The sequence below is a fragment of the Erinaceus europaeus genome, chromosome 2, assembly GCF_950295315.1.
Source record: "Erinaceus europaeus chromosome 2, mEriEur2.1, whole genome shotgun sequence".
Taxonomy (NCBI): Eukaryota; Metazoa; Chordata; class Mammalia; order Eulipotyphla; family Erinaceidae; genus Erinaceus; species Erinaceus europaeus.
This window is the reverse complement of record NC_080163.1, coordinates 74,962,505-74,985,011: the sequence shown is the minus strand read 5'-3', so window position 1 is coordinate 74,985,011 and position 22,507 is coordinate 74,962,505. Positions and strand designations below refer to the sequence as shown.

At 41.9% G+C, this 22,507-nt stretch overlaps 1 protein-coding gene across 8 annotated transcripts in view; it reads left to right on the top strand.

Annotated features, from left to right (window-relative positions):
• RBPMS (RNA binding protein, mRNA processing factor) overlaps positions 1 to 22,507 on the top strand; it is a 191,999-nt gene that overhangs the window by 135,458 nt on the left and 34,034 nt on the right. The gene's annotated exons all lie outside the window — the stretch shown is intronic.

Here is a 22,507-nt window from a genome sequence, read left to right as displayed (position 1 = left end):
AAAAAAATACGGTATCTTAATGTCTATTGAAAATTTGTGAATGGCATTTCCTATTTTTCCCCCCTCCGAGATTTATTTATTTAATAATGAGATGAGGAAAGAGAACCAGAGAATCACTCTGGTGTGTCAAAGCTTAGGGGTTAAACTTGGAACCTCAAGCTTTAGAGTCTAATGCTCTATCTACTTACTTTATCACCGCCCCTAACCCCAGCTGTTGTTGTTGTTATTATTATTATTATTACTAATATGCTCATTTAAAGAGAAATTCTTTCTTGACTTGTGTGGGGTTGTCTTCATTGTAGGTTTTCTCCATTGTTTGGTTAAAGTTAGCTCCAGTTTCTTTTTTCCTCCCGCTCAAAATTGATAATATGTACAACCTTGACATCTGGTGGTTTTCTTCCAGTTAATAGTGAACTTCCTGTTTTGCTTGTCTTCACTGAGCTGCAGTGGAAATAAAAACAAATAATGTACTTTTAAATAAAAGGATAAGCAAGAGTCTTTGCAGTTGGATAATTTGCTTTTCATTCTGCCATTTTAAATGGTTATTTTTTTTAACATTTGTATTAGAAAATTTCAGATGAAAATAGATTTTCTTAGCAAAATGTTTTGGTAGTTTTGTTGGTTTTATTAGAGTAACAGTTATAACAATCTGTCTCAGATTTTTAATAATGGGGCAAGTCTACATCACATTGAAGTAGTTGCTTAACACTCCTGTACTCCTGTAGTTCTAAAATGAATTTGTTCATTCTCATTCTTTTCCTTTTGCCCCATGCAACTACTTAAGGAAACCCAGTTGTTCCTCCTTTAATTTCCTTTTTTTTAAAAAAAATTATTATCTTTATTTATTGGATAGAGACAGACAAATCAAGAGGGAAGGGGGTGATAGGGAGAGACACAGAGAGACACCTGCAGCCCTACTTCACCACTCATGAAGCTTTCCCCCTGCAGGTGGGGACTGGGGGCTCGAACCCGGGTCCTTGTGCATTGTAATACAAACGCTCAACCAGGTGCGCCACCACCTGACACCCCCCCTCCTTTAGTTTCCTATAATGTGAATGATGCTGAGTACATCTCTGTGATGCTGTTTGTATGTTTACATACCTTGAAAGTTGCATTCATAAAGTCTTAAAAACATTGTATATACTTGCCAACTACTATTAGCTGATAGCTATATAGCAGTGCGTCCAAATTATGTTCCATAGATGAGGTCTATAAACCTTTTTTTTTTTCCAAGTTTATAACAACCATTCAGTTAAATAATGAGAAATTAAATAAATGAACCTTGCCCTGGTCTTCTTTGTACATATTGTTTATGAGCTGCCTCTCCCTCCCCCAACGAAACCTTATTGTCAGAAGTAGAATTGCACCAGCAAGATAGAGAAGGAAGGAAAGAACATAAATTTAAGTATAGAACAGTGATTCTTTTTTAAAATATATTTTCTACTTTCCTCATTTTGTTTACCTAATCCTTTAGTGACCCAACCATTGATTGTCATAATAAGGTCTATTCACTATCTGTTCTTATATACTTTTCAGAATATAGGGATGACCTCTCATATGTAGCTTTAGAATCCTAATTTCTTTTTTTTTAATTTATTGACATTAGAGGAAAAAAGAGAGAATCAGCATTATTCTGTCATATGTGATGCCAGAGATTAAACTCAGGGTCTCATGCTTCCCAGCCCAAAGCTCTAGCAACTGCCACCTTCTGGACTGCACTTTTGATTTATTTTGCCACAAGGGTTATTGCTGTGTCTAAAAGAGAGAATGAGAAGCACCTGCAACACTGCTTCTGAAGCTTACCCACTGCAGGTATGTCGTTTAAGTTCGGGGCTCCAGTCGTTAGAGTTCGGTGGCTCCAGCAGGCGGGGCTAGCTTCTAGGCGGTAGACAGAGACAGAGACTTGGGGACACATGGCTGAGCTGAGAATCTGCAGTTTAATCTTTATTTAGGAGCGGGCAAATCACCACACCATGTGCTTCCCCATCTTTCTCTCTTCCCCTCCCCCCGGCTGCGGTGTAGCATAGGGGGCGGGAGAAAGAGAGGCGCAAAACTAGCCAGGGCCAAACCAATTCTCCTGGTGGGGGGAGAGCGAGACCAAACCAATGTGAAGCATACAACACAGGTATCGGCCTAAAGCTCCATCCCGGGTCCTTGGTCATGGGGACATGTGCTCTCTATCAGTTGGAATACCACCCGGCCTTTTAAAGACCTGTTTTAACACTATAAAAAGTGTTATTCACAGGGAGGACATTCCTAGTTTAGACTATCATTTCACCTAAACATATTACTTTACATAGCAGTTCTCTCTTAATTTATCATTGAATTTATTTATGAAGAAATTCAATCTAGATGTGTTTGATAAACCTTGTCATTGAAAGGTATTTCACAAATCATTTAATATGGTAAACATTCTTCAGTCATGTTTCATTTTTAAGTTCTTTTCCTAAAATAGCAATTTAATTTGACTTCTGGCAAATAGTTACTCATCAGATGTTGAGCTAAGTTTTGAATCTAGTAATGTTTTGTAGAAGCTATATTTAGCAATTAGCAGTCTCTCTCGTCTACTTTAAATCCAAGTGAACTTTTTAAAAGTTTTAAAAGATACAGGCCTCTCCCTATACCGGAACTATGATATTAACAAATGCTAAAAGTGATATATATGCAGGAAACTGATTCTTTTAAAAAATGTTTAAATTATACAATAGTTTTTCCACTTGCCCCTTTCCCTTTTACCCAGAGTAAAAGGAATTTACAACAATCCTGTAGAAACTTTAGGCATCTTTGTTTCGTGTTCTTTTTTCCCCTACATCTCTGAATTTATATATTTTAAGTGCTACCTGATATGGCAAACAAATGTAAATGCTGCCCTTTCAAAGTTTACTGGTTTCCTCTCAGAAGTCATCTATAATCTGAGCCATAACAAAAACCAGCAGATGAAAGTGTGAGACTTTATACTTCAAAAACATTAAATGCCTTAAAAATGATTAAATGGAACAGGAACTTTTTCCCCCCACTTTCTAGAACGAATTAGTTACTCTTTTGAATCTCCAGTGACATTTCCTAACACAAATCCTGTTGGGGGGGGGGGGGTGCTCTCAGTGGAGCATAGCCCGTTGTGCCAGGTAGGTCACTTCTCTTGGTTTCAACCCAGATAGAGCTATAGCCTCTGCCTCTGGTTACAGTCCCTCTTGCTTGTCTTCCCAACCCTTCCTGGTTTCTCAGGCTTCTCAGCCTTTATTTACTTTCTGCTTTTGTTTCCCCTGGAAGGTGTCTGGATAGGGCAGAGTTCCTCCATATTACATTAAATCCCACGCTAGTTAATAGACCTTCCAAGTCTCACCTGCCTTGGCCTGGTATATAGGCCCTTGGTGAGCTGCACCTCTGCTCTTTCCCTGTCACTGACCCCCTAAAGCCTTAGGGAGGCCACCTTGTCACACCACACACCCTTGTCTATGACTTGTTTGCATAGCACTCACTCCCTGGGCATCAATTCAGTCCCATTATAATTTAGGTGGCTGTCTTTCAGAAGTCTCCTAGCCCTCTCCTCTGGAATAGCAGATATGCCAGTGCTCCATTTCTCACTGTGAACTGTGAGGTTCTTGAGTCATAAAACTGGAGTTTAGTGTTCAATTCATTGTCCATATTCATGAGAGAAAACCAGAGTATTGCTCTATCACCTGTAATATCAGGGCTTCAACTCAGTACCTCATGCTTGTGAATCCCATCACTTTATCCACTGCACCACCTCCTGGGCTGCCATTAGCTCATTTTTAATTTTTGTACCAGGACAGAACGTATTTATTTGCATACAGGAGACCTATCCAGAAAAGACAGAGGGTAATTTTCCAGACAAGGACCAAAGAAATAGCTCACCAGGGAGGGTATCTACCTTGCCATAGTTATGACCCAAGTTTGAGCCTCAGCCACTTGGGGATGCCTTGGCAATGGAGAAAACTTTGGTGTTGCACTGGGTAGTGGCACACTCAGTTGAACACACAAATGATGTGCAAGTATCAGGGTTCAGGCCCCCAGTTCCTACCTGTAGGTCTGTTTCTTTCTCTCTCTCTCTCTCTCTGTCTCTCTCTCTCTCTCTCTCTCTCCATATATATATCTTTCTCCCTCTCCCTCCCTTTCTCTTTCTATCCCAGTAAATAATAAAATATTCAAAGAAAAGAAAACTAGTGTTCTGGTCTGTGTGTCTCCCACCCCCCAGTCTCTTGGAATGAAAGCAGTGGAAGATGACCTCAAGCCCATAGTTCCATAAAAAAGATAAGTAAAGTTATGGTAGGCAGAGTTCTTACAGTATTTGTTTTAATGAAGGAAAGAAGGCAAAGGCTATAGAATTAAGGGCAAGATGATAGGTATTAGGTTCTCGAAGGCAACATGTTTACTTAGCAGTAGAACACAGGATTTACATGCATGAAGTGAGCCCCAGGAATACTTTGAAGTGATTGCGAATCCACCAAGATCAAAATTTTAGTTGTATTTCATTTTAATAGCTTTGAAGGATAGTAAGATCTAAACTTGAGTTTGAAGCACACACACATCCTCAGGAAAATCATGTTGAGCATATAAGCCACCCCTTGACTCAGATAAGTTTTGTTCTAAGCAAAAAGGAGGACAGGAAAGTTGACAGTGTATGAGAATTGAAAACAAAGGTACAAAAAGTGTAAATGAAAGTTCCCGTTACAATTAAATGTTGTCTGTCGTAAGAAGGGACTGGGAGATACCTATTGGAGAGCTGTATGAATGGGAATTGCCATTACTAGGAAAAACTGCGGCAAATGTAGAATTAAATGTGACTTTATTCTAAAATAGATGTTTTGTTACCCCCCCCCAAAAAAAAAAAGTAAACCATTGATTAAAAATGCATCATCAAAAGTGCCAGGGTGATGATTCAGATCTCACTCCATGGCTTCATCCTAAAAAGGGAATGTCAGGCTGGTTTTCAGATAGGCCTAAAGAAGACTTTCCCAGTACTGCCCCCCACCTCTGTTTTTAGTACCATTTGCCCCATTTGTGTCTGATTCTCATCTAAAGATACTCTAGTGTGGGAAAATAAAAAATAAAAAAAAAATAGGAGCGTAAACCCATGGGCAAGCTTCTCATTCTATATTTGCAGCAGGAACCAAGGAAGTAACAGATGGAACTGTGCTAGGAATCAATGCAGAGTCTCCATGTCCCTGTCATGCTCATCTGTGGGGGTGGGGGGGGAGAGAAAGAGAGAGTTTTAACTGCCGTGTGTGTGTGTGTGTGTGTGTGTGTGTGTGTGTGTGTGTGTGTGTGTGTGAGTGTGTGTGAGAGAGAGAGAGAGAGAAGAGAGTTTTAACTGCCGTTTGTGTGCGCGTGCGCCTTGTACACAAAGCCCAAGGTGGTTTGATTTTCTTTAACAGCTTTATTGAGTTACAAGCCCCATACCATATTCACACATTTAAAACATTTAATTTAATGGGGTTTTCATTGTAAAGCATGTTACTTTTTTTTTTTTTTAAGCAAGAGACTGAACAGCTTTTCCTGGACATAGAGTGTCAGGATCAAACCTGAGGTTTCACACATGCAAGTTGTGTGCTCTACTCCTGAGCCATCTTGCAGGCTAGCATTTTGTCATTTTCACATGTGCAGTTCAGGGGGTATTGCTTGCATTCACAGTGGTTCACAGCCATCGCCATTCTCAAATACTGCCTTCTTCCCAGAGACGAACTAATCATTAAGCAGTAACTCACTATTCCCCATGACCCTCACTCCTCTCTAATCTGCTCTGTCTCTGAATTGGCCTATTGTTTCTCATAACTGAATTGTCCAGTGTACTACATTTTTATGTAGCCATACACCTAACATTTGAGATGTTTTTATTTTTTCTTTTTTGTCTGTTCAGAGCTAAGTTTAAAGTGTATGTACATTTCAGCATAATCTGAGAACCTCTCTGCATTCAATTCTAGGTATCATATGTTGCAGAGAAGTTTGCTACTGTATTTTGTCAGGTTTGCAGGAATCAGGTGAGACCTTGCCTTTTAAACACAGGTCAATCATTCATTGGTTGTAGGAGCTAGCACTGAGTTAGTTGTTCTCTGAAGAGGAAGCTATAAACATAACCCTAACCCTTCAGGTTATTTTTGACACCTGGTATTTATTTTATATGTTAACTTTTTAAATTATTCATTGCATAAAGACAGAAAACAAGGAGGGAAGAGAGAGACAGACACTATTTCATCACTTGTGAAGCTTTCCCTCTGCAGATGGGGGGGTGGGTGGGCTTAAACCCCGGTCCTTAGACATTGTAACATGTGTTCTCTACAAGGTGTACCACTGCCTATACCCAAGACATGATATTTAATAGTACTTTTAAAAATTGTTTTTATTTTCCCTTTTGTTGCCCTTGTTTTAGTTATTATTATTGTTGTTGTTATTGATGTCATTGTTGTTAGATAGGAAAGAGAGAAATGGAGAGGGGAAGGGAAGACAGAGGGGGAGAGAAAGAGACACCTGAAGACCTGCTTCACCACCTGTGAAGGGACTCCTACGAAGGTGGGGAGCCTGGGTCTCAAACCTGGATTCTTATGCTGGTACTTGCGCTTTGCACCATGTACGGTTAACCTGCTGCGCTACCACCCAGCTCCTTATTTGATACTACTTTTAACTTAATTTTGCCTTCCTGTTTATTGCTGGGGCTGACCACTTCTTGTGGCTTTTTTTTTTTTCCTGTTTAGTTAGTTGGGGGGTTGGGGCAAGATAAGGAGAGACACCACAGCAATACTTCAGCACCTGTGAAGCCCCCCTTTGTAGCATACTCCCAGGGCATTTAAACTCAGGTCTTAGTAGTTGGCCACACTTGCCAAATACATACATATATATATATATATATATATATATTTTTTTTTTTTTTTAACCAGAGCAGTGCTTACCTCTGGCTTATGTTGGTGCATTGGATTTAACCTGGAGCCTCATCTCCCTGGCCCACCTAGTAGTTTTGTTTGTTTGTCCTATTGACACCAGAGTTATTACTGGGGCTTGATGCCTTCATCATTAGTCCACCACTCCCAATGGCCATTTTTTTCCTTTGTTTATCTGTTTGGGTAGAGACAGATAATGTGAGAAGGAAGGGAAATAGTCTCCATATTGAATTCTCTTATGTTTGTTTTTATAGCATTGGAAGACCTTGTGTTCTTGGTTTTCTTTTGTTCTTTTTTCTAATTTCAGTATCATTCTGTTTACTTTTTCATTCCACAAATACCCTTTGTGTTGCTGTTTTTACCCCCTAAAACTAAATTGGGAATGATACATTATTGTGGTAGAAATTCAGGAAATGCAGTGAGCAAAAAAGAATTATCTGAGACACTATTACAAATATGTTATTGCAAAATGTTTTGTTTTGTTTTTTCGCATTTCTCATTTAATTCTCATAAGAACAAATCGTCCTTTCTTCTTCAATAATTCTTCAGATACGGGATTTTACTGTTAAATCACTGACTGCAGCCTGGGAATTGATGCAGTGGATAAATTGTTGGACTCTCAAGCGTACAGTCCCAAAGTTCAGTCCCTTGCATTGGATGTCCCAGAGTAATGTTTCAGTGCTCTCATTCATTAATTTTTTTTAAATCTTTTATTGACTTTATTTATTGGATAGAGACGGCCAGAAATCAAGAGGGTGACAGAGAGGGAGAAAAACACCTGCAGCCCTGCTTGAGCACTCGCAAAGCATTCTCACTGCAGGTGGGGACTGGGGACTCGAACCCAGAAAAGTTTCATATGTAACCACAGATACATTGCAGATAAGTGATTCAAACCTAGTACTGTCTACCAATGGCATTATGCAGATACCTCAAGCAAAACATGCCCGTGTTAATTTTAGTGTGCTATATGTAATGTTCTTTATTATGTTTTTATCTTTACCTAATAATGTCCTTCCATGTTGGTATTCTGTCATACAGATCTCTCATTGTTTTCAGTGCCTATAGTTATTTGATCAACATTTGAATGAATATTAAGGCCTTCCACCCTCAACTAAAAAAGAAAAAGTCCTATGTGACCATCTTCATACTGTTGAACCAGCTGCCAGTTTTAAATAATCAAGGAGACACACCAAGCACTGTAGTGACTTGACCATGCCCTTTCTACTCTCAGTAATTTGGTATCTGTCTCTGGAGGTGAGCTGCTTGGTTTCTGCCTAGATTACTCACCATGCTAGCAGTCTGGGAGGTGGCACAGTGGCTAGAGCGCTTGCAAACACGAGGTCCCAAGTTCAGTTCCCAGCGTTGTATGTGCTAAAGTGATGCTTAGATTCTCCTCTTCCCCTTCTTCCCCAATCTTGTTAAAGTCATACCACTGCCAACATTTCTGCTAATTCTCCATTCAGATTTTCCTAGGTTTATGTATCAGAATAGAACTAACTGGAGGAAGCCTCCCCCTATCATGCAGTGTATTAGAGACTGAAGATAAGGTTCACCACTGTCTTGAGCTGTTCATTACTTATTTCCTTAAACTTGTTCAGTTGCGGCCAGGCAGTGGCACACCAGGTTACGCTCACATAGTGTGGAGTGCAGGCATCCAAGTTTGAGCCCCTAGCTCCTCACCTGCGGGTGACACGCTTCACAAGCAGCGAAGCAGATCTGCAGGTGTATCTTTCTCTCGCCCTCTCCTTCCCCCCCATCCCCCCATTCTCTCGGTTTCTTTCGGTCCTATCCAATTTAATGGAAGAAAAAAAATGGCCACCAGGAGCAGTGGATTCGTAGTGCCGGTACCAAGCCCCAACGAGAACTCTGGAGGGGAGAGGAGAAGGAGCAACAACAACAAAAAGATGTTCAGTTAGCCTTAATATCTCTATTTTTCTTTTGTTGTTTTTGTGTCTAACCAGGCTGGGGAAATTTTATGCTCTTACATGAACTCTTCCTGTCATTCACACCCCAAGACTGAGTACCATCTTGAGGAATGAGTGGGGGGGGGGGGGGTTTGTATACTTTAGTACTTGGCAAGTTTTTCACTGTTTATCTTACTGGAAAGTCAACAGTGTGACTGTTAACCTCCAATATAGTTAAGATCTAGGCTTTTGTTATGGTTGTTCTTAAACTTGGTTAAATCTTTCTGAAGCAAAGAACTGGAGAGAGAAAAGGGAAAATGAAGTACAGCCAATTAGGGGGTATAGATGCCCCTACCACTGAAGCTGTTGTTGTAACAACCTGGGAGTCTTGTGGGGTGCTGAGATAAATGGTCAAGAAATTACAGGTTAGCAAGCAAAGGTTCTTGTTTGGTTTTGTGTATGAGGTTAAGTGAATCTATTCAGCACATCAGATTCCCTTGCTGAAAGGCAGTGGGTTTCATTAAAAAAAAAAAAAAAACTGGATCACAGATTATAAAGGAATAGCCAGATGAGAGCTGTGCATTTGGGTTAGAGGTTGGGGCTTAAAACTTCCACATAGTGCTTTCTCCAGGGCCCATTCTCCCTAAATCACATGCCCAGGCACCTGGAAGCTGGAGATGGCTCAGCCCTACTCAGCTCTGGCTTATGGGGGGTTGGGCTTCAGACCTCAGAGCTCAGGCATGGGAGTCTCTTTGCATAATCATTATGCTATCTACCCCAGCCCACTGCTTCTTAAATCTGTTTTTAAAGAAGGATAGTATTTTTATTCTTTGAATAAAAAGTAAGCTTCCAGGTAGTTAGCTATGATCATCGCATCTATGAACTCCTAGGAAAACGAACTGAACAATGAGTATGTGGCACTGAAGAATGAGAAAGAAGTAGAGGTCAACATGAGAAGTGGCTGAGGGCACACATTCCAAAGCACCACTTCCTGCTGCCACCTCCGTACATGTCTGTCTGGATAATTTGATTAACCAGGAAGTTTTCTTGTAATAAACATCCATCTTCAATAGTGTGTGTGTGTGTGTGTGTGTGTGTGTGTGTGTAAGCATGTGTGTGTGTGTGTGTGTGTGTGTGTATACACACACATACTCAAGAGGTAGTGTCCTTTATATATAATTTATATACTATTTATAGAATGTGTATAGTAGTAGTTTATCTGGGGAAAATTAGATTCATAAATGGGTTAAAAAAAATGTCCAAAGTTGAACAGCTAGCACTGTTTACAAGAACCTAATCAGGAGAGACACAGACTTGACTTTCAGGTAGAACAAGTGACCTTTCATGCCATATTCATGTATGAAGTTATGTTCTATTATTGATAAAAGGTCATTTGTCTTTCTCTTTTCTGCATCTCTTTTCAGTGACCATATGCTGACTCCCTGAAGAGTTGATAGCTCTGGCACTGTTTGTATAAAACAACATTTTCCTTGTCACCTGCCATCATAAATTAATGAGGAGTCCCACCTCAAATATATATATATTTTTTTCTCCCCTCCAGAGTTATTGCTGGGGCTTGGTGCCTGCACCATGAATCCACTGCTTCTGGAGGCTATTTTTTCCCTTTTGTTGCCCTTATTGTTTTATCATGTTGTGGTTATTATTGTTGTTGTTGTTGATGTTGTTGTTGTTGGATAGGACAATGAAATGGGGGGGGGAGAAAGATAGAGATACCTGCTGACCTGCTTCACCACTTGTGAAGCAACCCCCCTGCAGGTGGGGAGCCAAGGGCTCTAACTGGGACCCTTAGGCCGATCCTTGAGCTTTGCACCACCTGCACTTAACCCACTGTGCTACCGCCTGACGCCTTCAAATATATTCTTATCCTCACCTACCCCCAGTCATCAAAATAAGAATTGCCTGAGGGCCAGGTGGTAGTACACTTGGGAAAGCTCACCCATTACAGTGTGCAAGGACCCAGGTTCAAGCTCCTGGTCCCCACCTGCAGGGGGGAAGCTTCACAAGTGGTAAAGTAGGGCTGCAAGTATCCCTCTGTCTCTCTCCCTCTCTATCTCACCCCCTCTTGATTTCTCTCTGTCTCTATCCAATAATAAATAAATAAAATTATTTTAAAAAATAAGAATTGCCTGTCAGTAAGAATTGCCTGTCAGTTTTGTAGATCATGTGACTCAGTACTATTGCTCTAAGCTTGACCTACAGGGATAAAAGATGGTGGTGTTCACTCAGTAAGAAATATTTGTTGAGGACATTTGCAGAGATAAGATAACATGTTGGGAAATTGTCCAGATATAGTCGAACATTGGCAGGGCCCACAAACCACTATATTTCCATGTAAGCATTATTTACAGATCTCCACCACATTATCTCCTCAGGGTATTGCTAATTAAGTTAAAACCATTGCAACAGTTTCCAAGGACACTTCCACCTTCCCAATATGCCTTTTGCTTTTCTCCACTCCCTTTCCTAGCCAATCCCGTCCAGACTTGCCACTTCCGGAACTCTCCTATAAAAGCCTCTCCTGTTTCTGCTTTTGCTCTCTTTGCTCCTTTCTCTTCTGCGACCCAACCCAGAGAAGGGCTGGTGGGCATAGTGGGAGGCGGCCATTTTGCTAGCTCCACGTGGCCTGAACTGCTGTGCTCACACCCAATTCTGCAGCATCCACGTGAATAAAGATTTGTGTTCCCACTCTGCCATGAGTTCCTGGTCTCTTCTCTCTCACCTGCTACGCAACCCGACAATAACATTTGAGAGAAAGTAGCCCTGACTCATTTGACATTTTTTGATACTACAGACTTAGAGATTATGATGTCAGCCCAAAACCACCTTTACTTTCAACTGAGAACTAGCTTATTCTGTTTTTTTTTTTAATTTTTTGAAAGTTATCTTTATTTATTGGTTAGAGACAGTCAGAAATTGAGAATGAAGAGTGAAATAGAAAGGAAGAGAGACAGACACTTGTAGCACTGCTTCTTCACTCGCAAACCTTTGCTCTTGCAGGTGAGGACCGGGAGCATTGACCCGAGTCCTTGTGCATTGTAACATGTGCACTCAACCAGGTGCGCCACTTCCCTGCCCCTGTCCCCTCTTTTTGTTATTCTTAACTGCAGCCTGCCCTTTTACTTCACCCAGCTTGTGACCTCATGGTTTAATACTCAGTAAACATTTAATTCAGTGCAGTCAGAGTATCTAGAGGACATGAAAGTGTGGGGGAAGAGGATTCCTGTTCTGATATGAGAGGAAATCAATAGCAGGACAAGTTTTACTAGTGTTGCAGGCTTTTCATCTGCAGTCTGTGCTCTTTGTTAGGGGCAGTCATTCCTCTTGGCCAAGTCAAGGGCAGTTATCCCAGGGCAAGTCAGTGAATATAAATGGAGAGCAAATAGCAGGTAGGGTTGCTGTGGGTATTGAGGAGGGAGGAAGGAGCTCAGGCCAGCCACTGTGCTCATTGCATGTGTATCTGAATTTTGGTTTTTGTATTTTAAAGTGTACTTGGAGATCTGATTCATCAGTCCCCTTTGTCAGATTTGAAGTTTTTAAAACTATTAGCTGGGTGTTGGGCAGTATTGCAGCGGATTAAGTGCACATGGCACAAAGCATGAGGACCTGCTTAAGGATCCAGGTTTGAGCCCCATTAAGTGCACATGGCACAAAGCATGAGGACCTGCTTAAGGATCCAGGTTTGAGCCCCCAGCTGCCCACCTTACAGGGGTCGCTTCACAAGCATTGAAGCAGGTCTGCAAGTGTCTGCCTTTCTCTCCCCCTCTGTCTGCCCCTCCTCTCTTGATTTCTCTCTGTCCTATCCAACAACAGTGATAGCAATAATAACAATAAATAACAAGGGCAACAAAAGGGAAAAAATAGCATCCAGGAGCAGTGGATTCTTAGAGCAGGCACTGAGCCTCAGCAATAATCCCGGAGGCAAAAACAACAAACAAACAAAAAACTGATCACTGTACCAAGTTATTGCGGTTTCTTTTTAATATACAAAACTGTAGGTATCCTCTGCAGATTTACACTGTCACTATCTGCCCAGTTACAAACTGTTGGTTGTTTTCATGTTTCTCAATTTCCATGCTCTTTATAGTAAATTGGTAGGTACTTGATAGTGTCATTAGCTATGCTGAAAAGATTATCCATACATGTGAGGAGGACATGAAACATGGAAATAGGGAGTCAGGCGGTAGCACAGGGGTTAAGCGCACGTGGCACAAAGCGCAAGGACCGGCGAAAGGATCCTGGTTCGAGCCCCCAGCTCTCCACCTGCAGGGAAGTCGCTTCACAGGCAGTGAAGCAGGTCTGCAGGTGTCAAAAATAACATGGGGGAGTCAGGCGGTGGCGCAAAGCACAGGGACCGGCGTAAGGATCCCGGCTCGAGCCCCCGGCTCCCCATCTGCAGGGGAGTCGCTTCATGGGCGGTGAAGCAGGTCTGCAGGTGTCTATCTTTCTCTCCCCTCTCTCTCTGTCTTCCCCATCTCTCTCCATTTCTTTCTGTCCTATCCAACAACAAAGCAACGTCAACAATGGCAATAATAACCGCAACGAGGCTGCAACAACTAGGGCAACAAAAAGGGGGGAAAATGGCCTCCAGGAGCGGTGGATTCATGGTGCAGGCACCGAGTCCAGCAATAACCCTGGAGGAAAAAAAAACAAACAAACATGGAAATAGATGTTCAGTAATATTTTGACACAGGACTATACATCAATTTTTTTTTAAGATTTTAAAAAATATTTATTTCCTTTTGTTATTACCCTTGTTTTATTATTATTGTTATTGATGTCGTTGTTGGATAGAACAGAAAGAAATGTAGAAAGGAGGGGAAGATAGAGATAGGAGAGAAATATAGACATCTACAGACCACTTGTAAAGTGATTCCCCTGCTTCACCACCTGTAAAGTGATTCCCCTGCAGGTGGGGAACCGGGGGCTCAAACCAGGAACCTTAACGCTGGTCCTTGGTGCTTTGCGCCATATGCGCTTAACCCACTGTGCTACTGTCCAACTTCTGTCAATGTTCTTTTAAAACGCTCGTCCTGTTAGACATAGTGTTTCTCTTGTGATTTTACTCCATATGTCTGTAAATATAGTTTTCCATTCCTCTCTTTTCTCCTTCTTCAGAAATACCTCTATGACAAAATGTAGGTGGCAAGTAAAATTTTTACTCAAGTACTCAGTGCTATTTATGCAGTGTTAGGTGTGGAACCCATAACCTGCTGTTTGTAGTCTGCGTACCAAACCCTTCCAGGGCCCAATTACAGGGGCTGGGACGAGTGAAAAAGTACTGTTGCACCATCCATGGTGTTCCAACTATCTCCTTAATTGATAGAGACAGAATCCGGGCAATACCCATGGAGCATGTATGGCACACACTCTGCATGCTAGGCCACCTCTTCTGCCCCACTGAATGTTTTTTCAGCGAAAGGAGAAAATTATTTTCCTTGTAGTCTCCTCTTTAAAAAGATATATTATTAACTTTTCTCATATTATCATCTGTCATCTAAATCTACATTTTCTCATGCCACCTTTCACCTTTCTCCTTTAATTTCATGATCATGTCTCCTAAAATGTTTCTTTCTCCCCCCTCCCCCAAAAGTGCATTTTATTAGGGCTGGGAGATAGCATAATGGTTATGCAAAGAGACTCATGCCTGAGGCTCTGAGGCCCCAGGTTCAGTCCCTCACACCGCCAGAGCTGAGAAGAAGAAAAAAACAACTTTTATTCCAATTTTATTTATTTTATTTTAATGTGAGAGAGAGACCAGAGTTCTGCTCAGCTCTGGATGAATGGTGGTGCTGAGGACTGAGCCTGAAGCTACTGGGGCTTCAGGCATGAAAGTCTTTGCATAACCATTATGCTATCTCCTAGCTCCCTTACTTACTTACTTTTAAAAGATTTATCAAAGATAGAACCAAAGTCAACTCAGAATCTCATGCTTGAGATTCCAGTGCTTTGGTCACCTATCACACAAATCTTTCTTTTTTTAACTGTTAAAAAAAATAAATCTGTTCACTTCCCTTGTACATGCCACTGTGGTTTTATTCAAACCAGGAGGCTACTCCACCTCTCATTTTTCTAGGTCAGTCTTCAGATTTGATCCCGTCTCATAGTTCCTCAGTCCTCACTTGTCAGCTCCTGGGCCCCAGTGTAGCTACCCTCAGAATATCCTTATGAGCAGCTTCATACATCAGCCAGGGCCAAGAAGGGAAGGATCTGTGAGAATTGCACTGCCTAGACTCCATGAGTTTCTGATCACTCCTCTGCCTTGACATCACAGGTACCATCACCACTTCCCCCACCAGGCAGCTCAGCTGTGCTTCCACAGTTAAATTCATGTAGAAATTGACAGGCGGCTGTGGATAGCCAAAACCAGATCAGATTGAACCACCCTGCTGTACTGCCCCTTTCTAGGACTTTGTGGATGTGGGCCTTTGGCAAGCCCTTGGTACTTCTTCTGTTCCCCATGTAAGCCAAAATAACAGGCTTCTGGAAAAACAAGAAGTTCAGACTTGTGATCAGACACTGAACATAGATCTAAGAACTGCTGCTTCTGGGATCTACTTTGTGAATGGTCCTTAATACTTTGCCACTCAGCAGGGGTAGGGTAGGAGATATATATAAATATAATTCATTTTTCACTTTTTTTTCTTTTTTTCCTTTTTAAATGAGAGATACCGAAGAAAGACCAGACTATTGCTAAATCAGTGCTGGCTTATAGTGGTGCAAGGGATTGAACTTGGGCCCCCTGAGGTCTCTAGCATGTAAACCATGTTCTCTAAGATCTTGAATTCTTTCCCTGGCCCTATCATTAAACTATTTTTTGCTTTTTATCCACCTTAAAATGTTTTATGTTTTCAAAGTTTAGTAATGAGCCTTTTGTTATTTTTTTTTAGACGTTAAATGGCATTATTTTGAGGTATGGTGTTTAGCCAGAGAAAACCATAATGTTATAATACCATTGAACCACAGTGGTTCAGAATCTGTTACTTATATTCAGAATCCAGTTACTTATATTCAAATACTGCCTTCACGTCTAGCTACTTAGTAATGGACCTGTTTCTTCATTTCCCATAAACATCCTCCTTTTTGTGACTAGGAGGTAATAGTGGTAACAACAAAAGAATGTCCTAGAGAACAGGCTATAATCTGTCACTTTATTTTGTTTATAGTATGTGTGCATAATTACTGTTAGTCTCAATTTGTAATTAGATAACATAGCCGCCTTTCTGTACAGTACTAATAAAGTCTCTTTATAATATAAATTGTCTAATACATATTTTTAAGTCTTTTTGGCCAACAAGAGGCAGAAATACTTGGACAATAAAGAGAAGGAAGGGACTGTTGTGTTGTCAGACAAGTCATGGAGCATTTTTGCATAGAAAAATATGTCATGGGCTGGGGAATCAGCATAATGATTATGCAAAGAGACTTTCATGTCTGAGGCTCCAAGGTCCCAGGTTCAGTCCCCAGCACTACCATAAGCCAGAGATGAGCAGTCCTCTTGTCTCTCTCCCCGCTCTGGTATCTCTCATTAAAATAAATAAATAAAATATTAACAAATAGAAAAGGAAAGGAAAAAAAGGGGCCAGGCGGTAGCACACCTGGTTTAAGCGCACACACTACAGTGCACAAGGACCTGGGTTCAAGCCCCTGGTCCCCACCTGCAGGGGGAAACCTTCACGAGTGGTGAAGCAGGGCTGTAGGTGTCTCTCTGTCTCCCTTTCCCCTCTCAATTTCTCTCTGTCTCTATCCAATAGTATATAAATAAATATTTTTTAAGAAAGGAAAAATAAGTCATGACTTTTCCAACAACCCAGTATGTTATATAAAAGTAAGAGATGTCTCATTCTGGAGTGCCCACCTCATGCCTGACAAAAGCACATCTGTGAATCCAGCCATACGTGAACAAAACCAGAATTCCTGCTGGGCAAATGTTTCATGTGTTAATGTAATATAATATAGCTCTAATATAGTTCCTGTTAAGTGTCCGGGTGTGACTGATGTTACTAGGAAACCCAGGCTTTTAGAGGGGCTCAGCAATTGCTGTCTTTTTATTTGCCTGTGCCTGGAAGGGAATTAATTACCTGGGGCAACTGGTAACCTTCACCCCTGTGGTGGCAGGTCTCTCTGGAAGGTAGGCAATATGGATTGCGCTCCCCCACCCCTGTGTGGTGAACTAGACTACATAATAGTCATGTCCTAAATCTAGAAATAATTTTCCTAATAAGCTTGTCCCCTGCAGATGAGACTGGAGTTTTGAACCCATGGTGCTTGTGCATGGTAATAGGTGCACTCAACCATGTTCTCCGAAGCCTAGCCCCTCTTTTTCTTTTCAAAGAATTGGGAGAACTTAGTCCTTATTTGTCTGAATTCAATCTGAACTCTTCTGCATATTCTTATGTTAAGGAAATATACATATTCAGATGTGTATACCTTCTGCAGTTTTTTCTTTTTTTTTTTTTAAATCTTTATTCATTTATTAGAGAGACACAGCCAGAAATCAAGAGGGGAGGGAGAGATAGAAAGGGAGACAGGCACCTGCAGCTTCACCACTCATAAAGCTTTCCCCCTGCAGGCCCTTGTGCACTATAACATGTGTGCTCAACCAGGTGCGCTACCACCCAGCACCCTCCCCCCCCCCAACTTTATTTTCTCAAGTGGGAAAGGAGTAGTGGTATGGTCTTATCTGGTCATCTGGTTTGAATTGGGCAAATGTCTTTGGAAAGTCAGATTAGGCCCAGACAAAAAGCCCTGGGCTCCTGGGCTCTTTGCCTTTGGGCCTTGGTTTACTCTAGGTGGTCTAGAGCCTCTTGTAGGAATCTCATCCCCATTCTACTAAAAAGTGTGTAGGGTTTCCACAGAGTTCAGCCTCACAACAAAATTTCGGCTTCATGTTGGCAAGGACTGCTTTACCTCCACTGTGATCTTCACCTAGTTGTATTGCCTCTATTTTGTCTGTCTTGTACCTGCTGTCACTGAACGAGCACGTTTGTGTGGCTCTGAGTCACAAGTCTAGGATCACTATAATACATCTAGTATACAAGGCTATGCATTTTCTCTCTTGAAGTGCTTCCTTTATCAGACTCTTATTACTGGAGCTATGCTTACTTTCTATGAAAACAAAATGCCTGACATTTGACAAAAGAAGCCAATAGTATAGCTATAAAAGCAAGACAAAAAGTAATGTATAGCAGTGGTTTTTCAGACTTAAGTTTGTGTCAGTCAGCCAGAGGGCAGCATTTCTGATCCAATATTCCTGGAGTGGATCCAGGAATTGGCATTTCAACCCAGCTTCCAGGTGAAGCTGCAGATCATAGGCCACACTGGGAGAATCCCTAACTTTCAACAGTTGACACCATGTCAGAGATGTGGCACACTTGGGCGGGGGGTGATCATGCAGGCAGTGAGTAACTCTACCTGGTTTCTTTACTTTCTGTTGTTTTAAAGGTTTGTTTATGATAGAGAAATACCATAGCATTACTCTGGCACATACGATGGATGCTCAAAATCAAATTTAGGACCTCATGGTTAAGAAGTCCAGTGCATTAACCCTCTGCCACTTCCCACACTTTTCTTTCTCTTAATTTAACTGTTATGTCCCTGGGTCAAATTGATTTATGTTTATTTATTTATTTATTTTTAGAGAGAGAAATATAGAGGGAGCAAAGGGGACCATACCACTGAGGAGTCTTTCAGTGTGGTGGGATCTGGACGGGGTCTCACACATGACAAAGCAGCACACTATTCCAGTGAGCGATTGTCCCAACATTCCAGAGTCGGAGTGTCCAGCACTTTGTGAGCTCATAAGTGCTCACTCAAGGACTCCTCCATCAGTCCAAGATGTGAGGTCAAAATCTGTCGTATGCTTTACATTGGTTTGTTCTAGCCCTCCCCCCGCCAAGAGAATTGGATCAGTCCTGTTAATTGCGCAGGCCTGCTTGGCCCCGCCCCAGGGAACCCCGAGAGAGGGTTCCTGAGTTCCAGAGTCAGAGAGTTCCTGAGTTCGAGAGTAAGGGAGAGGGTTCCTGAGTTCGAGAGTGCCAGAGTTTTCAGAGGGTTCTCAAGTACGAGAGTTCCAGAGTGCCAGAGTTGGAGAGTTCCTGAGTTGCAGAGTAAGAGAGAGAGTGCTTGCGCCGCCGCAAAGAGACAGCAGAGTTCTGTTTGGTGATGAGTTTGTCTTAGTTTGTGAATCGTTGTTCCTGAATAAAGAAATACAGCTTCCCTGCCCAGCCGTTGTCTCCGCGTCTCTGTTACCCGCCCGTGAAGCTAGACCCACCCGGCAAGAGCCTTCGAAATTTTAACAACAAAAATCAGTTAGAAAAACTGTTTTGTTCCAGGCCAGTTGTTTCACAGCTCTCAGTCTCTTCTCCCTTCACCAGCCATCCCACCCTCCCTCCACTCTGAGAGGTATGTTCACGAGCTGCTGAAATGAGTTCAAACTTCAGGGATTTTGAAGAGGGCCATACTCTTAAAAGACTGGTGTAGGGGGTGAGAGCAGCTAGAAGAGCAAATTTTCAAACTATTCTGAGTACCTTGCCAGCTATTACAAGGATTCAAGTACTCCCACCTCCTACCACTAAGTTCAATAATAATCGGTATCCAATTATTTTGTAAAAATGTGTAGGGTGGCATTAGTTTAATGGAAGGATTCTTCTGCTTTCATTTCCAACTTGGATCATTCCCACTATGTAACATTCACTTTGGTTTGAGTCTCCTTTTTTGGTGTGAATGACTAATGCTGTAAGGGTTGGGGAAGTTTTAGATCTAGTTCCTGTGATCTCTAAACAACTTGAGGATGTTGCATCGAATATGAGTCAATATTGCAGGCATTATTGCCTCACTAGCTCCGTCTCCACTGACCTCCCAGTTCTTTGTACTGCATGTTGACATTTATAGTAACTCTGGTTTCCCTCACAAGAGGAAACAGGAAACGTGACAGGAGGGTGATATTCTAGCTTCACTGCTTGAAACTACTCAGTGGCTTTGTGTTTGGGGAATTTGGAAACAAACTCAAATCACCTGAATCCCTCCTCCCAAGGCCCGCCAATTTTGCTAAACTAGATTTTTGTGTAAATTTTAGTTGTTGACTTGTCTCTAAGCATCAGTGTAGACTCACAGGGCAGAAGTGCTTTAGAATAAAAATGTGGAAAAGGTCAGAAATCATAAATCTCATGTTAAACTGCAGTTGAAATCTGACTCCATCACCATCATTTGTATAATGAGATTCCATATCTTAAAGGACATTATGATTTTGTGATAATTTTTTCCTTTTTTAAAATATTTATTTATGTATTCCCTTTTGTTACCCTAGTTGTTTTATTGTTGTAGTTATTATTGTTGTCGTTGTTAGATAGGACAGAGAGAAATGGAGAGAGGAGGGGAAGACAGGGGGAGAGAGAAAGACACCTGCAGACCTGCTTCACTGCCTGTGGGGTGGGGAGCCAGGGGCTCCAACCGGGATCCTTATGCCAGTCCTTGCGCTTTGCGCCACGTGCGCTTAACCCGCTGCACTACTGCCCGACTCCCTGTGATAATTTTTCTAAAGGAAGCACTCAGTTACCGAGTAAGAGTCCTCCCAGATCCTACTAGACAGTAAAGTGAGACCGTTCCACCGTCAATCTGGAAGCCAGACACATGGCATCTCTTGTTTCTGCCATCATTGTAGGGCTGGAGAACCATGTGCTGGGTCTTGGGACTCTTGACTTTTAAAAAAGACTCAGAATGTCTTTAAATAGCATGGTAGCTAAAATAACAGCAACAACAACCATAATAGCTTGCCATCCCTGAGAGCCTTGGTTCTGGCAACAGTTAGTTTCCACTTGTTGGGCTCCCACCAGATTTGCTGTAATGGAAAACATACCATACTCTCATCATGACAGGAAACACTGGGGCAGGGTGAGCATCCTCCCAGCCCCTCTGTATGGGAGTTACTTACAGAAACTAGACATCGACACACCCTAGAACTGGAAGCAAGTCACGTAGACCTGATTCTTATGTTTTCCTTTATCAAACTCTTAATTACTGGAACCATGCTAATTTCTACGAGAACAAAATGCCTGACACTTGACTGGAGAAGCCAATTGTATAGCTATAAAAGCAAGACAATAAGTAACGTATAAAAATTGTTTTCAAACTTAAGTTTGTGGGGCCAGGTGGTGGCACATCTGGTTGAACACACGTGTTGCAATGAGCAAGGACCTGGGTTTAAGCCCTTGGTCCCCACTTGCAGGGGGAAAGCTTTGCAAGTGATAAAGCAGTGCTGCAGGTGTCTTTCTTGTCTCTCTCTCCCTTGCTATCTTCCCCTACCCTCTTGATTTCTGGCTATTTCTATCCAATAAATAAAGATAATAAAATAAAATAAAAACTTAAGTTTGTGTCAGGGTCAGCCAGACGGCAGCATTTCTGATCCAGTAGGCTTGTGAGCTAGGAGTTGGCATGTCAGCCTAACTTTCAGGTGCAGCTGCTGATCACAGGCCACATTGGGAGATACTCTGACTGACGACAGTCAGATATTTAGGAGAAAAAAAAAAAATATATATATATATATATATATATATATATAGTTTTATTCATTGTATAGAAACAGAAATTTAGATGGAAGCATGAGAGGGCAGAGAGAGACAATGCCTATAATAGTGCTTCACTCTTTGTGAAACTTCCCTGGATGGGGGTGGTGGTGGTAAGGGTAGAGAGACTAGGGCTTAAATCCAGGTCCTTGCACATGATAACATGTCTGATCAACAGAGTGGTGCACCACCAAACCCCTAGACCTGATTTTTTTTTTTAATTGCCACCAGGATTATTACTGGTACTCAGTGCCTGCATAGAAAATCCACCACTCATTATAGCCATTTTCTTTTATTTATTATTATATATTTAATTTTTTATATAAAAAGGGAACACTGACAAAAGCCATAGGATAAGAGGGGTACAACTCCACAGGGTTCCCACCACCAGAACTCCATATCCCATCCCCCCAGCCCCCGATAGCTTTCCTATTCTTTATCCCCCTGGGAATATGGACCCAGGGTCATTATGGGGTGCAGAAGGTGGAAGGTCTAGCTTCTGTAATTGCTGATATTCTGTAATTCCCCACTGATAGGACAGGGAAATGAGAGGAGAGGGGAAGATAGAGATACCTGCAGACCTGATTCACCACTCATGAAGCATCCACCCTGCATATAGGGAGCAGAACCTCTCAAACCCAGGTCCTTGGCCATGGTAGTATGTGCTCTTAAGCAGTTGTACCACTGCCCAACTCCCCTGATTCTTTCAAACAACTTAGTGAAATTATTCCTCAACTAAATATTAACTATCCATCTACTCTTCAGCCCTGGAGTTCCCAACCTAGGTAGCCTAGCAATCTGTAAGCCCCCTCCCCAGGTCCCGAGAAGGCCTTTCTAATTGTCTGAAAGTCAGGAAGGCCTGTAAGCATCAATACATCACCCCCACAATGTTGAGGTCCCTGAACTGCCCTATGAATACGTAGTCAGGAGGTCAGCCCTTGACACCCCCACCCCAATCATGTCATAATCTTTCCTGTCAGCCAACTTAGGAAGCCTTGTCCACACATTGCCCACCAGGGGCCCACAGGCTTTCCCCATGGAGCAAACCTTATTTTACTTCTGTGATATCATTTTCTGTTCTAGCAGTAGTCTGAAGGATAGGTAGAATAAGTAGGATCTGGGTGACTTC